At 41.9% G+C, this 14,031-nt stretch overlaps 1 protein-coding gene across 1 annotated transcript in view; it reads left to right on the plus strand.

Moving 5' to 3' along the window:
- The first annotated feature begins 10,200 nt into the window (after positions 1–10,200).
- The window catches only part of MET (MET proto-oncogene, receptor tyrosine kinase), a 139,270-nt gene continuing 135,439 nt past the window's right edge, over positions 10,201–14,031 (plus strand). The window contains exon 1 of the mRNA XM_070423765.1: positions 10,201–10,366. The gene's annotated coding sequence lies outside the window, so the exon portion shown is untranslated. The remainder of the gene's footprint in view (positions 10,367–14,031) is intronic.

The raw sequence follows: 14,031 nt of genomic DNA on the forward strand, positions 1-14,031 counted from the left end.
TTACCTCTATGTCATTTATTTCTGCTCTAATCTTTACCATTTCCTTCCTTCTACTTATTCTGGGCTTTTCTTATTGTTTTCTTCCTAAGTCTTTAGGTTGTAAAGTTAAATAATTTATTGTTAATTTTTCTTGTTTTTTTGAGGTAAGCCTGAAGTGCTATGAACTGCCCTCTCAGGGAACACAGTTTTCTAGATCAAGTCTCATTTCCCAATACCAGCAACAAAGTCAATATATTTTCTTATAATCCTTGGACTTAAACTCCATCATCTCCCCAGGGCAGGGATGCATGCAGAAAAGCAACTCAAAAGCTTATTCTAGAGTTCTAGACAGTTCCCTCACTCACTCTTGTCATAACCTTCTCATGAGGGGATCTTTATTGAGCCAATAGCATCAGGATCCCTGTTTCACAGCTGCTTTTTTAATAAGAGGCTTTATCCCACTTTACCCCAAGAATGACTCCACCTGCCAGCAGGATGAACTCCTCTTTTCCTGCCATAATCTGCCTTCGTCCTCCCTTCCTGTATGCAAGGCACCTAATACCTTTCATGTCCAGCTCTCTATGGTCCAGATAGTTCTGGAGTACTAGATTATATTAAAATGTTCACATACAAAAAGTAATAATAACAGAACCACCTAAAAGCTGGCTGAATGGAAATCCTACAACTAGAAACGTAAAGAAGAAAGCACATTGAGACGCCTGCAAAACTGCCATTCTCGAGCATTTTCTCAATCTACTGATATTTTGTTTCCCAGCAGTTGTTGTCAGTTTGGCTCAAATAACCTCATAAAAATTCTCTACAGGTTTGAACATTTTTTATGTTGACACAATTTGAATGGAAATTAATCTCAAAAATAAAATAAAAACTTACAAATAAACAGAAAACAAACAAAAAGTAATAATAATAATAATGTCTTTCAACAGCATAAGAACCAAATGTTGACTTTTCTTGAGATTCCTCAGAGCTATCCTGACAATTTCTCCTATTTGGACATATTAAGACCATCATTCTGCACTAGTGGTCACTATCAGGAAATCCAGAAAATAACAGACTCTCAAAACAATTTCAAGTGATAAACAGTTTTGAGTGGAAAATGTAGTGTTTTCAAGGAGTTCTGTTTGAAAATACACATCAATTGTAGCTTTAAACAGATTTAATCAGGAAAGTAGAACCACTGTGACTGTTATGGGAGAAGGAGTTTATGATAGGAATGAATACTCATTCAATTGTGGGAAGAGCTGGGAAGATAAAGATCTACAAAATGTAGTTGACAAAGCAGAAAAGTCACAAACGAGTCAGAACTTTCAGGAAGCTGTGGAAGCTAACATGTATTGCTACTGGGGTTGGACCATAAGTATATGGAAGGTTGTTGGCCATGGCTGCCACCTCTGTGAATTGTCAGCAAAGCATCCAGTGGAGGCCTGGGGTCACTTTTGGTGGCCAAGGCCAGCATCAGGAAGAACTGAAGAGCAAGAACAAATTGAAACACAGCAGTACCCTGGGGCCAGCGATAACCTTCAGAACATAATTACAGCTGTTTCTCCTCTGCCTCCCAGAACTCACACAGCTTCCCTTTAAGCCAACTTCAGCCTTAAATTGCATGAAGAAGGGAGGTCTAAAAAACAGTTCCCAACATAACCAAGTAGGCAACAGAACAATCGGCACATTGGTATTTTAGTGTAAGTTCCAGACCTGTCACCACTCATTGTGCAAGGACATATACATACTCCACCTTAAGCTTAACAAGTCCAACATAAGCTCATCATTGTGCACCAGACTATCATTAAACAACAAAAAGTAAATAAGACAAATCAAAAGCAACCTTTCTGAATGGGGCTCAATTTTTATGACCACCAAGTGGTCTTACCATTTGCAACAGCATGGATGGAACTGGAGAGCATTATGCTAAGTGAAATAAGCCAGTCAATGAAAGAAAAATACCACATGATCTCACTCATTTATGGATAATAAAGACCATTATAAACTGATGAACAAAAATAGATACAGAGGCAGAGCAGCATCGAACAGACTGTCAAACTATAGCAGGAAGGCCAGTGAAGGTTGGTGGGGAGGGGGGTAAGAGATCAACCAAAGAACTTGTATGCATGCATATAAGCATAACCAATGGACACAAGACACTGGGGGGTAGGGGAGGCCAGGGGAAGGTCAAGGGGGGGGGGGGGGAGGAGACATATGTACCACTCTTTGTAATATTTTAAGCAATAAAACAAAATTAAAAAAAAGAATTCATTTCCTCATCTGCAAATCCCCCTTGAAAATACAGTTGCCTGGTAAACTGCTCATCCTTTCAGATGTGGCTCAAATGTGGCCTCCCTCGCAGTGTCTTCCATGTTCCCTCATCTCCTCCCAATTATCACAGTTAGTCCATGACACTCTCCTAACAGTGGTTAGCACTTGCCATGTTGTACCAGGTCTGCTGATGTACATGTGAGTTTTCTATGCTAGATTATGAGGCCTTCAATGTTAAGGATCACACCTCATCCATCTTTGTAGCCCAGACACTAATACTTCCCTGGCACATGGCATGGGCTCAATAAACATTTGGGTAAGAAATTAATTGATGGATTACAAGACCTCAGGTTATAGGTTATACATGTTTAAACATTTTATTCCATAACTAGAGGCCTGGTGCATGAAATTCCTGCACTTGGGGAGGGAGTCCCTCAGCCTGGCCTGCACCCTCTCACAGTCCAAGAGCCCTCAGGGGATGTCTGACTGCCGGCTTAGGGCCACTCCCTATGAGAGCGGGCCTAAGCCAGCAGTCAGACATCCTTAGCTCTGCAGCTGAGGAGGGAGAAGCTCCTGCCACCACCGTTGTGCTCGCTAGCCATGAGCCTGGCTTCTGGCTGAGTGGCACTCCCCCTGTGGGAGTGCACTGACCACCAAGGGGCAGCTCCTGCATTGAGCGTCTGCTCCCTGGTGGTCAGTGCATGTCATAGTGAGCGGTTGAGTGGCCTTAGCATATCATTAGTATATTACACTTTGATTGGTTGAACAGATGACGGGACAACCAGACACTTAGCATATTAGGCTTTTATTATATAGGATTTAGAACTGCTTCCAGACAAATTATGATTCCCATAAAATATAGGTTTCTATTTATGAAAAAAACAACAACAGATTAATTTGAGGGTAATCCAATAAATATAGATAGCCAAATATTGAAATTCACTCAAAATCTTGAAATGATCCTAAATCGTATGACCTCATTGATCAGGTTACTAAGATTATTTCTCAATTGCACTGGTGCTGTTTAAACATGCTCTTGACCTGCCATTGGAATACTGAACAACAAAGGAAACATCTGGTTTTTCTTAACTTTGGGGTGACAAATCCATTTATTAACAGTAGCAATGGGAGAGCCAATAGTACTTGATAACAGCTCTAACATGGGAGTTTGGGCCAAAACAGATGGCCCAGACACTTCAGGAAAAGCTTTAAAAAGATGTCTTTTCTAATTCAGGTTACACACTCTCTGAGAATTCCTTCAACATAAGCACAAAAATTTGTAGGTGATTTTATTGACTCTGACAGTTCTGTCTGGAGGCTAGTTTGCAATTGCCCCTTGGGGGCAGTTTGGTTGAATTTTGTTTTTTAAAGTAAGTAAAGGCCGGGTTGTTTATAATGAATTAGTGAACTAGAAATCTGAAGCAGTTTGCACCATCGCTGACTTTCTGAGCATGGCCCTTGACTGGTCACAGTTTGTCTGTGCTATTTTTTAATATGTTGTTTTTAAATTCTTAATTGGAAAACCAAGGTTAATCTAGAATTATTGCCATTTCTTCTGTGTGTTTTGAACCCACATGACTAGTAATTATACCTTGACTCCAAGGTTGTTAAACAAATGGTTGAAATCTGGCCAGTACAAAAGTATTGGAACCATCTTTATTAGACTTCAGTATACATCAGAATGTGTAATAGTCACAATGATTCTAATCACACCTTTCAAACATTCTATCATTTTTTTCAGTGCCACTAAGACCTATATATTACCTCTTAAACTGTTAAATATTGTAGCCATTTCTAAACTGCCTAATTTACTTTTTGGATCACCAAATATACTATCCCTAAGTTGATTATTAAATCAATCATTGAAATAGAAAAAAGAATTTTATCATATTTGGACAAGGCAATAGTAATAAGAACCACACTCCAGAGTACTTTCTTTCTAATACAACATCCCTTATGTACAATACAATTAGCACCTTGTTTGGTGTATTTATTTGAAAGGACTGGTTTCAGTAAAATTTTGGTTGATACTTAATTTTTTAATATCATTTTCATCAGACTTTGGAAATGTTTTTATAGCTGAAATAACTGATCCACAGTTAAGTGCCAAAGCACTCATCAAGTTAGTGGTAAAAGTTAGAACTGCAGTAACTACACTAACACACACACACACACACACACACACACACTTACATACATTTTTCTAAAGGGTTAACCATAAATAAATGCTAATAGATGAAAGAAATACATTTATTTATTTTTATTGATTTCAGAGAGGAAGGGAAAGGGATAGAAAGATAGAAACATCAATGATAAGAATCATTGATTGGCTGCTTCCTGCATGCCCCACACTGGGGATCTAGCCTGCAACCCAGGCATATGCCCTTGGTCAGAATCGAACCTGGGACCCTTTATTCCGCAGGCTGGCACTTTATCCACTGAGCCAAACCAGCCAGGGCAAGAAATATATTTATTGTTGTTAATTCATTATTTCCCAAGATAGGCTAATCCATTTGTATTAGTGCCAAACAGTTTAAATTAACAGAGGGAATGGATGTGCTAGTTGGGAAATAATGCTATACTATGTTATATAAAAATTAAAGATTTTTCCCCAAAATGCTTTTGTAATTTACCACAAGGTAAAAAACAGAAAAGGAAAAGAAAAGATGAGAATGGAAAAGAGAAGAAAAAAAATTAACTGAGCTTCATGGAGGGAACTATTGATAGGATAATTATAAGGGCAGCCTTTCTACAAGTCATTGTCTTTATTTTTTATCTTCTGAGAAGACAGACATTCTCAAGAAGACCCTCTCTTAAGACTCTGGACCAGCCGTGGGCAAACTACGGCCCGCGGGCCGGATCCGGCCCGTTTGAAATGAATAAAACTAAAAAAAAAAAAAGATCGTACCCTTTTATGTAATGATGTTTACTTTGAATTTATATTAGTTCACACAAACACTCCATCCATGCTTTTGTTCCGGCCCTCCGGTCCAGTTTAAGAACCCATTGTGGCCCTCGAGTCAAAAAGTTTGCCCACCCCTGCTCTGGACTCTGTCATCTGGGCTTCCCCTTCTCACATTCCCTAAGTTCCCAAAGGAGAGTGAAGGGGTCCTAAGAACAGAGACACGGGGAAAGAGCATTCCAGTTCCTTTTCACATCAGGAAGGCCTTGGTCGCTCACACCTACAGCCCATCCCCTAGGCCACCCTGACTGCCTGGGACCCTTGCTCCAACCTATGGACAACATAGGTGGTGCTAGCACCATTATTCTACACTGAAACATCAGTCCCCAAGGGTCAAAACAAGCAGAGGGTGGCTATCCCTTAGAGTGCAGAGAAGAAAGGAAAAATGGGAGGAAGCCTTATGGTCTGCTGCTCTATGTTAAACGATTGCATCATTCACCGCAGGAGGAGAAACAGTTGATAAATACTGCAATGGGAAGTACTGTTCTGGAAAGCGACAGACTCAGGCCAGGTGTGTGACGTTGGATAAGTGACATGATCTCTCTGAGCCGCATTTCCCTGGGTGTAAACTAGAGGATGATACTGTCCTAGAGTTTTGTTATGAGGACATACGTAGAACTCAAACTCATGACTGTTATATGGCTGACATTTAATAAATGGGAGCTAAATACATTCTACCTTTGCATATTTTATGAGAGGCAAAAAGCTGGACATGAAAATGAACCAAATCACTAGCAAAATTGCTACACCCTGTTGGAAGTGGTAATTTATTTTTCATTTTCCTGCCTCCAGTCTCCCAGGCCTTCTGATTAAAATCATGGTATTTGTAGCTTCAGGAGCATAACTGCCTTGTACTTGTCCTCAATATTGAATAAACTTAGTTATGTTTTTAGATAACTTAGCATTGCATGCTTTATTTTTAGGGAGCCTAGCCACAAGCAAATGACCAGTACAAATCGACATAAAAGCAGTTCATACTGAAATCGCTCTGCTCTAACTCCTGATAGCTGCATTTCCATTTTTTACGGTGAGGGAAACAGCATGTTTTGGGTGTTCTGTGTGTTTTTTTGTTTTGTTTTTCCATGTGAATTTCGGATTCTTCAATATTGTAACGTGGACAACATATCTCTAAAAGATAAGAGGATTCCTACATCCCCAAAATGTATTTTTTCCACAGAAATTATTTGAGAAACAATCAAATAATTTTTCTTCTTGTCTTTTTGTGATACATTTTCCATAAGCACAATAATAGAGGCAACCAGGATCAGAGAGTTGGAGAGGGCAGAGAGAGGGAACCCAAGAAGAAAAAAATATTCTAAGACAGGTGTCACAAATCCTAATGCCTACAGGACAACGTGACATCAAGATCAGAGGTAGGTCCTGCTGGTATGGCTTAGTGGCACATGCCCGGGTTTCGGACTCAATCCCCAGTAGGGGGTGTGCAGGAGGCAGCCGGTCGATGATTCTCTCTCATCATTGATGTTCCTATCTCTCTCTCCCTCTCCTTCCCTCTCTCTGAAATTAATAAATAAATAAAGAGATCAGAAGTAGGCTGGATGGATTGTAAGAGAAGATGGTAGGACAATGGCAAACTGCATAACGTATGTTCTGTCTGCTGCAGCACAAACTTTAAAAAACATTCTGTGGGCCTGTGCATGTCTGTGGGCCCTACCTTCCACCGGCTGCCAGCATGAAGCTCCTGTTCTAAGAAGACTGCTTTCATTTTTGTTTCAAAAACAGCACCATGCGAATGAACTTAAAGAGTACCTTCTAAGATCCAAATTGCACTGTGTTGAAGGGAAAGCAGGAAGGATGTGGCAGGACACTGTGATCCTCTCTCCCTGGACCATGGCTACTGTTAGGCCCATCTTCAGGTCGTCTCAGAAGAGATCGTGTTTATGGTTTAGCACTATGTTGATAGGGATAGCTCATGTCCTTAAGCACTTATATTTTATCAGACACTATTCCATGTGCTTTACTTATAGCTAGCTCCTCATTTCATCCTCAAATTAGTACTATTATTGTCCCCATTTTACAGATAAGAAACAGAGATATAAGCCACTGGCCTGTAGTCGTATAGCTAGCAAGCAGCAGAACTGGGGTTAAAATCCAGGCTACCTGACTTTAAAACCCACACTCTTAACTACTATGCTAAACTCAGTCTGGGAGATGTCTTGCTCCCCGTTTGAGGGGTATATCACTTTTGAATGTGTTTGGCCAAAGGAAACAGTAACACTGGCTAACAGTGTCTACAACAAGTATTTTTCCACAAAATACTTGATCGGCAGGTGTCTACTGGCATTGGTGCCGTAGCTCAGCAATGTCAGAGCCAACTTCTTTTTTCATAGTTGCAAGATGGCTAGCTCTCTGCTGGGCATGATATATGAAACCAAGAAAGCAAGAAATGGGAAGGGGTGACACCAGCTCATAAGATCCCTTTAATCAGGGAACTAAACTCTTTCACTGAAGTCTCCAACCACCTTCAGCGTCACCTCATTGCCAGAATGACGTCCCGTGGCCATGTCTGGCTGCAAAGGAGTCTGGGAAAACAAGCATTTCCAACCCCAAGAGTGGAAGAAGGCAAGGGAATGTTTGATTGGGAACAGGTATTGCTTAGCCAACCACGGGGGTTTGCTTTAGTTAGGAAAATACCAACAGAACTTCATCGTTCGGTGTGTCACCCACGCCATGGACCCAAGGAAAGTTAAACAGCAAATATTGACGTTTGCCACAAAACCAAAACTGAATTGTGGAGCTCCTATTGCCTTTATAAAGTATCTGCTTCTATCCATTTTCAAACATGTGAAATTACTTGTACTCGTCTTCCTGATCAAACCTATCTAGGCAGTGTTTAAAAACTAATTATTTGATTTTCACACACACAGATACTTTTAGTTATGCTGTTCTTAGTTATGTTATTTTTATAAAAATGTTATCTCCTTATGTATGATTAATAAATCAAAATGGCACTTTTTACTTGTTTTAAAATCTATTGAAATTTTTCCATAATTAGAAACTAGTAAAGTTCAGTTCTGACAATATGTAACATATTACTTGAATTTATACTCTATTTTCCACTTTGCAATAGCTTTTCTGGGTCTTTCCACTACTTTAATTGAAATATTTTTCTTTTATATTGTTATCATGGCACACAAACTCAGAAAACCTGTTAAAGCAACTACATAATGCAATCTACAAACCAAGATAATATACTGTTATGGAAACTAGGAAATAGAAACAGCACTCTAGTAATTGCTTGGGACAAGTATGACTAATTGTGTGTGTGTGTGTGTGTGTGTGTGTGTGTGTGTTCATTAGTTTAGTCACCATTTTTTGAAAGTTGGTAATGAACCCCAAATCTGTAATCGATCTGTCCATAAATAGGCCCAGTACCCTCCAGCCACTAAATTAGCATTATATTCTGAACCATAGTCATTGTTAAATTACGCCACGTGATATCATATGGTGAAATCTCTGGTAGGAGTATGTTGTTTAGTCAGCCTTGCCAACCTCTTGGCATGGTGTGAAGAGCACCTGACGGATTTGAGCCGGGTTCTAACCTCTCTGATCTTACCAACAGCTGTGTGACCCTCTCAGGCACTCAGTTCTATCATTTGCAAAATGCTCCAACGCAGGGCTGTACTACTAAGTAGGGAACTGTCCTCTTCCATAAAATTGAGGAATCATGAGGCCATCACGTTTGAGGACTGAAATTACTTTGTGTAGAGTCCCGGGCAAAGTGTCTGGCACATAGTAAGCTCTCAGGAAAACGCCAACTATTCTTACTAGACTTCCCTATTATCCAACCTGTAGTAAATAATTCTCGAACCTGAATAGTAAATTGTCCCCCAACTGTGACTATCTAACAGATGCTATTATCTGAACAAGCCCTTAAGGAGAGTTGGAAAAGAGAATGCTGAGTCCTAACAGGCACTGCTGTTCCTCGGATCCCCTTACCTGTGACTGTTTTATTTTCTCTTGAAAGTTCATGTCAATTCTTATATCCAGACATGTGGGATATAAAGTTATCCTAACACAATCCTCATTACAACTACACAAGCCCTCAAACCCTTTTTTCAAATCATACGATCTCAACATTCAAGAATTACACTTTTGTTCTCTTTTGCTTGTTCATTGATGTTTGCCTAGTTATTTAATCAGCCTGTTTCCTGCTATGAAAAAAAAAAAAGTTAAGGAAACTGAGGTTTCCTCGGGGTGAAACTCCTGTGTTGTTCTTCCTTCCAGAAATCCGAGTTCTAGCAGGGGATAATCGCTGCATAATGGAATCATTGGACAGTCTGTCCATCCACTCCTACCTCTGTCTCTGACAATGAGCTCCTTGTTTACGTGGTGCCCAAATCTTTCTCTGCCGGAGTCGGTGCCCGGCAGCTACCCAAGACGTGGGAGAGGCAGAGCGAGCCCCGCGCTCTTCCCTCCCGCAGCGCGCGGGCTGTGCGCGCGCGGGGGGCCCGGGGTGTGCGCGCCCGGGGACACTCGCCCCGCGAGCGCCAGAAGGGGGAGACTGGGTGCCACTTGTGTGCCGCGGTGCTAACTTCCAACTGCCCCAGCTTGCGGAGGAGAGAGCGCGCGGGGCGAGAAACTTCACCTAAAAAGTTTCACCTTGCGCGGGCGGGGGCAGGGTGGGAGGAAACGCGACCCCCGCGGGGCCAGGCGCGGCGCGCGGGAGGCAGGAAGGGCCGGAGCCGATTCCCCTCCCGGAGCGGTGCTCGTCAGCACCTCTTCGGCCCTGGCACCGGCGGACGAGGCGGACGGACGGTACGCCAGACAGACGAACACGTGCTGGGGCGGGCAGGAGGCCGAGCTCCTGGGTCCGGTGGGGGGGCCGTGCCTCCCGCCGGGACGCGCCCGGGGCCGCCGCGGGCCGCGCGCGCCGGTTCCCGGCTGAGTCACCAGCCGCTCAGCGCGCGGGTGGGAAGGGGCGGGGAGCGCGCCGCCGCCGGCGGGTCGGACGCTCGCGGGATCGGGCCGCAGGTGACCCGGGGCCCTCGCCTAGCGCTTTGTGACCAGATGCGGAGCCCAGCGGAGGGCGCGAGCCGGACGCGCGACGACAGCTGACTCGCTTCGAGGAGGCGCGGGGCGCTGGTGGTCCCTGCGCGACTGACTCCGCCGCCGCCGGTTCCTGGGCGCCTCAAGGTAAAACTACCACCGCCTTCAGATCCCGCACCCCACCCCGCGCCCCAGCGCCTCTGTCTCTTTGTTCCCTAAGGGACCTGACTGCTGATCCAGAGGGGTAGGCGAGGGGTTAGGGGCTTCAGGAACAAGGGATGTGGTCAGGGGGGAGGTCGAAACCAGATGGAGGCTTTTCTGTTTCAGGGGTTCGCTGCAGGCGGCCACCTGTATGACTCAGAGGCGCTGGGGTAGGAGAGTGATGTATGTCTGTTTATGGCCAAGTTTCAGGGCTGCGATCTTACTCAGCCCTTAGACAAGGGATCTGGCCACCCTGTCCCACGGTGATGCTCCTGTCAAGGTTCGAGCCCATAGGTTTCCTTGTTCTTAGCCCTGCTTTATCTGTATTACGTGAGGGTCCTTCCAAGGGACTGATGTTTCTGGGAAGGGCTGAATTCTTCATTTCTGGCAAATACACAGGACTTGTGATCCATCATTTTCAATTGTACCTTTGCGCTTTGCTGGGGCGCTGTGGAGGGCATCTGTCTTATTAGGTAAACAGATTATAACCAGAGGTCGGATCGGCTGGCTAGTACTGGCCTAAGAATTGAAGCACAAATGAAAGTATTTTCACTGACTATTGCCAGTGCAGAATTTACAGCAAAGTACGGTCTCCCATTTCATACCTTTCTATTTCAAACGAGCCGTTTACAAATTTGGCAGTTGAAGAGGATTCCAGTGGCTCATGCATGAATAGTTGCCCAATGTATTTTACCTTATCACACTTTTGTGTTCAAAGGAGCGCTGGGTAGAATGAAATATTGTCAACTTTCTTAGGCAAAATAATCGGGATACTTTAATTGCCAAATTAAGATGTCCAGGGAATATGATAGGATTGTATAAACTGACACTGGAGAGATTATATAGTATCTGGACCCTCTCCTGAATTTTAAGAAGACTGTTCACATATTGTCGAGTTGGGTAGAGGTTTATTCTGTTGTTTCCCTCAGCCAGACACATGCAAATGGATTCAGAGAAACATTATATTAGTTTACAGCTAAACTATTCAAGCTGATTAATGACTTTTTTCTGCATGAAGATGATCTGAACGTAATGTACATCATGTTTCCCTGTGCTACGGGGACATAAATTGTGCCTTTACGTAAACTGTAAGTGTTGCTTGGCTTATTTACAGGTACAAAGCTTCCCTTTCTAGCTCTAAGTGGATTGGGCTTTGTTTTAACATGTAAACTTCCATAATGGAACAGAAGTGAGGTGGCTTGGTTCCAACCATATACTACAAGTCTGGGTGTATTCTGTGTTCATTCTTTTGGAATTGCTGAATAACACAGGTGAGATTTACATCCCGCATAAGAAATTTTTATAGTACCAAAAATATGTCTGAGTGCCTATAAAATATACTGTTGTTTTTAAAATTCTTTTCAGGTTTCACACTTAACAGTGCGTAAGCCTATAATTATTAACCTAAAAATAGATTTATTTTAACTGAATGTAATTTATGGTATATATAAGATTGTCTGCTGACTACTGCTCTTTCAAAGACTGCTTTGTTCTTAATACATAACAAATAGGGATTTACATTAGATGTGCCTTCAGAATTAGTGGATGAAGGATAAAGATTAGTTTATCTGAATGATAAAGATGTACAAGATTAACCACAGTCAGTCAATATGAAAGCGCATAACTGGTATCTTCATGACTTTTAAACCTACAATGAAAAAAATGACACTTTTCTAAGCAGGAAAAATACCCACCTTACAAATTCATTTTAAGGCCTTCGAAGCATATGTTCCACTATAATCTGAAATTTTTAAAATTTGTTTTAATGAGGATTAAACTAAGGAATACATTTCAGCAATCAATTTTCTCGGCTGTTGTTCTTTTTTTTTTTTTAAGTTCAAAATAGCATTAGTCTAATTCTTTTACAAATCTATACAGTAACCTCGAATAAACTTGTTCTCAAATGTGGTCATGTCAAGATAAAGTGAATAACTCAAAAAGCCTGACAGCCTCTCAGGACACACAGTGGTGGCTGCACCGATGCCTATGGTGACACACCTATAATGAGTGCATAGCTCCCTACACATTCAGGGCAGCTCCTGTCCTTCTGCCCCTTTCCTCCTCATCCCTTCCTCCCCCTCCCACCCCCCTTTTGGTCAGAGGTGCTTCCAAGCCCTTGGATGCCCCATTTCTCCATTTTCATGGTTTCTTTATCACTGTCATTAGGTTTAATGCTTCTCACCAGAACCATCTATGTTTTCTTTTTCCCAGCATCCCTAATATTTTCCTGGAGCTGCTGTGTTTGTTCATGGCATACCAAATTTCCTCATTGTGCCGCCTTAAGGGGAGAAAACATGCAGAAACTCAAGTGCCAGGAAGTTTACCTCACTGGTGGATGTTGAAACTGTTGTCTTTGATTCTAACCCTCAGGACATAATTTCTTTATGGGCTTTGCTCAGTGCAAAATAAATAGTCACCTCTTAGTAATAAATGATAGGTATACTGACTAATGTCAATTCAGCATCACTTGAGGTAGCAGGCAAAGTTGCTGCCATTTCTAAAAACAGCTAAGAACGGTATGTAGAGCATTGTATGTGTTCGGTAGTATGGGAACATTTTTTAAAAAGGAAGAAATGAGGCCCAGCTGATGTTGCTCAGTGGTTGCTCATCGACCTGTAAACCAAGAGGTCACTGGTTCAATTCCCAGTCTGGGCACATGCCTAGGTTGGGGGCTTGATCCCCAGTGGGGGGCATACAGGAGGCAGCCAGTGAATGATGATTCTTTCTTATTGATGTTTCTATCTCTCTGTTCCTCTCCCTTCCTCTCTCTCTAAAACTCAATAAAAACATTTTTTTTAAAAGAAGAAATTAAATCTCTGTCCATATAAGAGTTTACAATCTAGGTATACAGATAAATAACACATAAAATGGAACCAAGATCCATAATTATTAAGGGGATACCACACATGAATGACATTGTTATAAATCATCCCGTTTGCTATTAAATACAATTTTAGTTTTTAGTCAAAAGATTAGAACTTAAAGACCCCTGAACATTTTCAAGCTGTTTCTGAGTATATCATCTTTCTGATAGTGCAGCAACCTTACAAGGTAGACAATATCTTAACTTCCCCGTATAATAGACAACAAAACTGTGCAAGAGCCTTGCTCCCATGGCTGTCTTAATATCACCGTACAGCATCCGCCCAGTCATCCATGAAGGTTAGCTTTTGAAGCATTTCCACAGAAATAGGTTGGGCTCCTTAGGTTAGTGATGAATGATGAATATGCATTTCTAGTCTCTAGGGGTTTTCTCACCTTCTCTTCCTCCAGTTTTTTTTTCTTGCTTTCTCTTTTTGTAGTAAAGCATACCAAGAAAAGCTTTGTTCACATGTGTGGGGCATTCTCCTATTATCAGATTAAGAGTTGTGAATAATTTTGTCATCTACCCTTCTATTAGAAAGCCCGTTCTCAGATATCACCTCAGTTGTGTTTAACACTATATTCTTCTTGGAATTTGTTTCAGTAAAAACATTTGGTAAAATCTGATTACTTTGCTTTTCAAGGACAAAATGAAAAAGTATTTTTATAAGCTGTAAAATGTAATTGAGAGAAAAATCATGCATCTGGCCTTTGTAGCAGGAGGTATAAACACAGCACAATTTAAAATA

Source organism: Myotis yumanensis, unplaced genomic scaffold (assembly GCF_028538775.1).
Source record: "Myotis yumanensis isolate MYYU_CA2020_CCGP unplaced genomic scaffold, mMyoYum1.0.hap1 SCAF_9, whole genome shotgun sequence".
NCBI lineage: Eukaryota > Metazoa > Chordata > Mammalia > Chiroptera > Vespertilionidae > Myotis > Myotis yumanensis.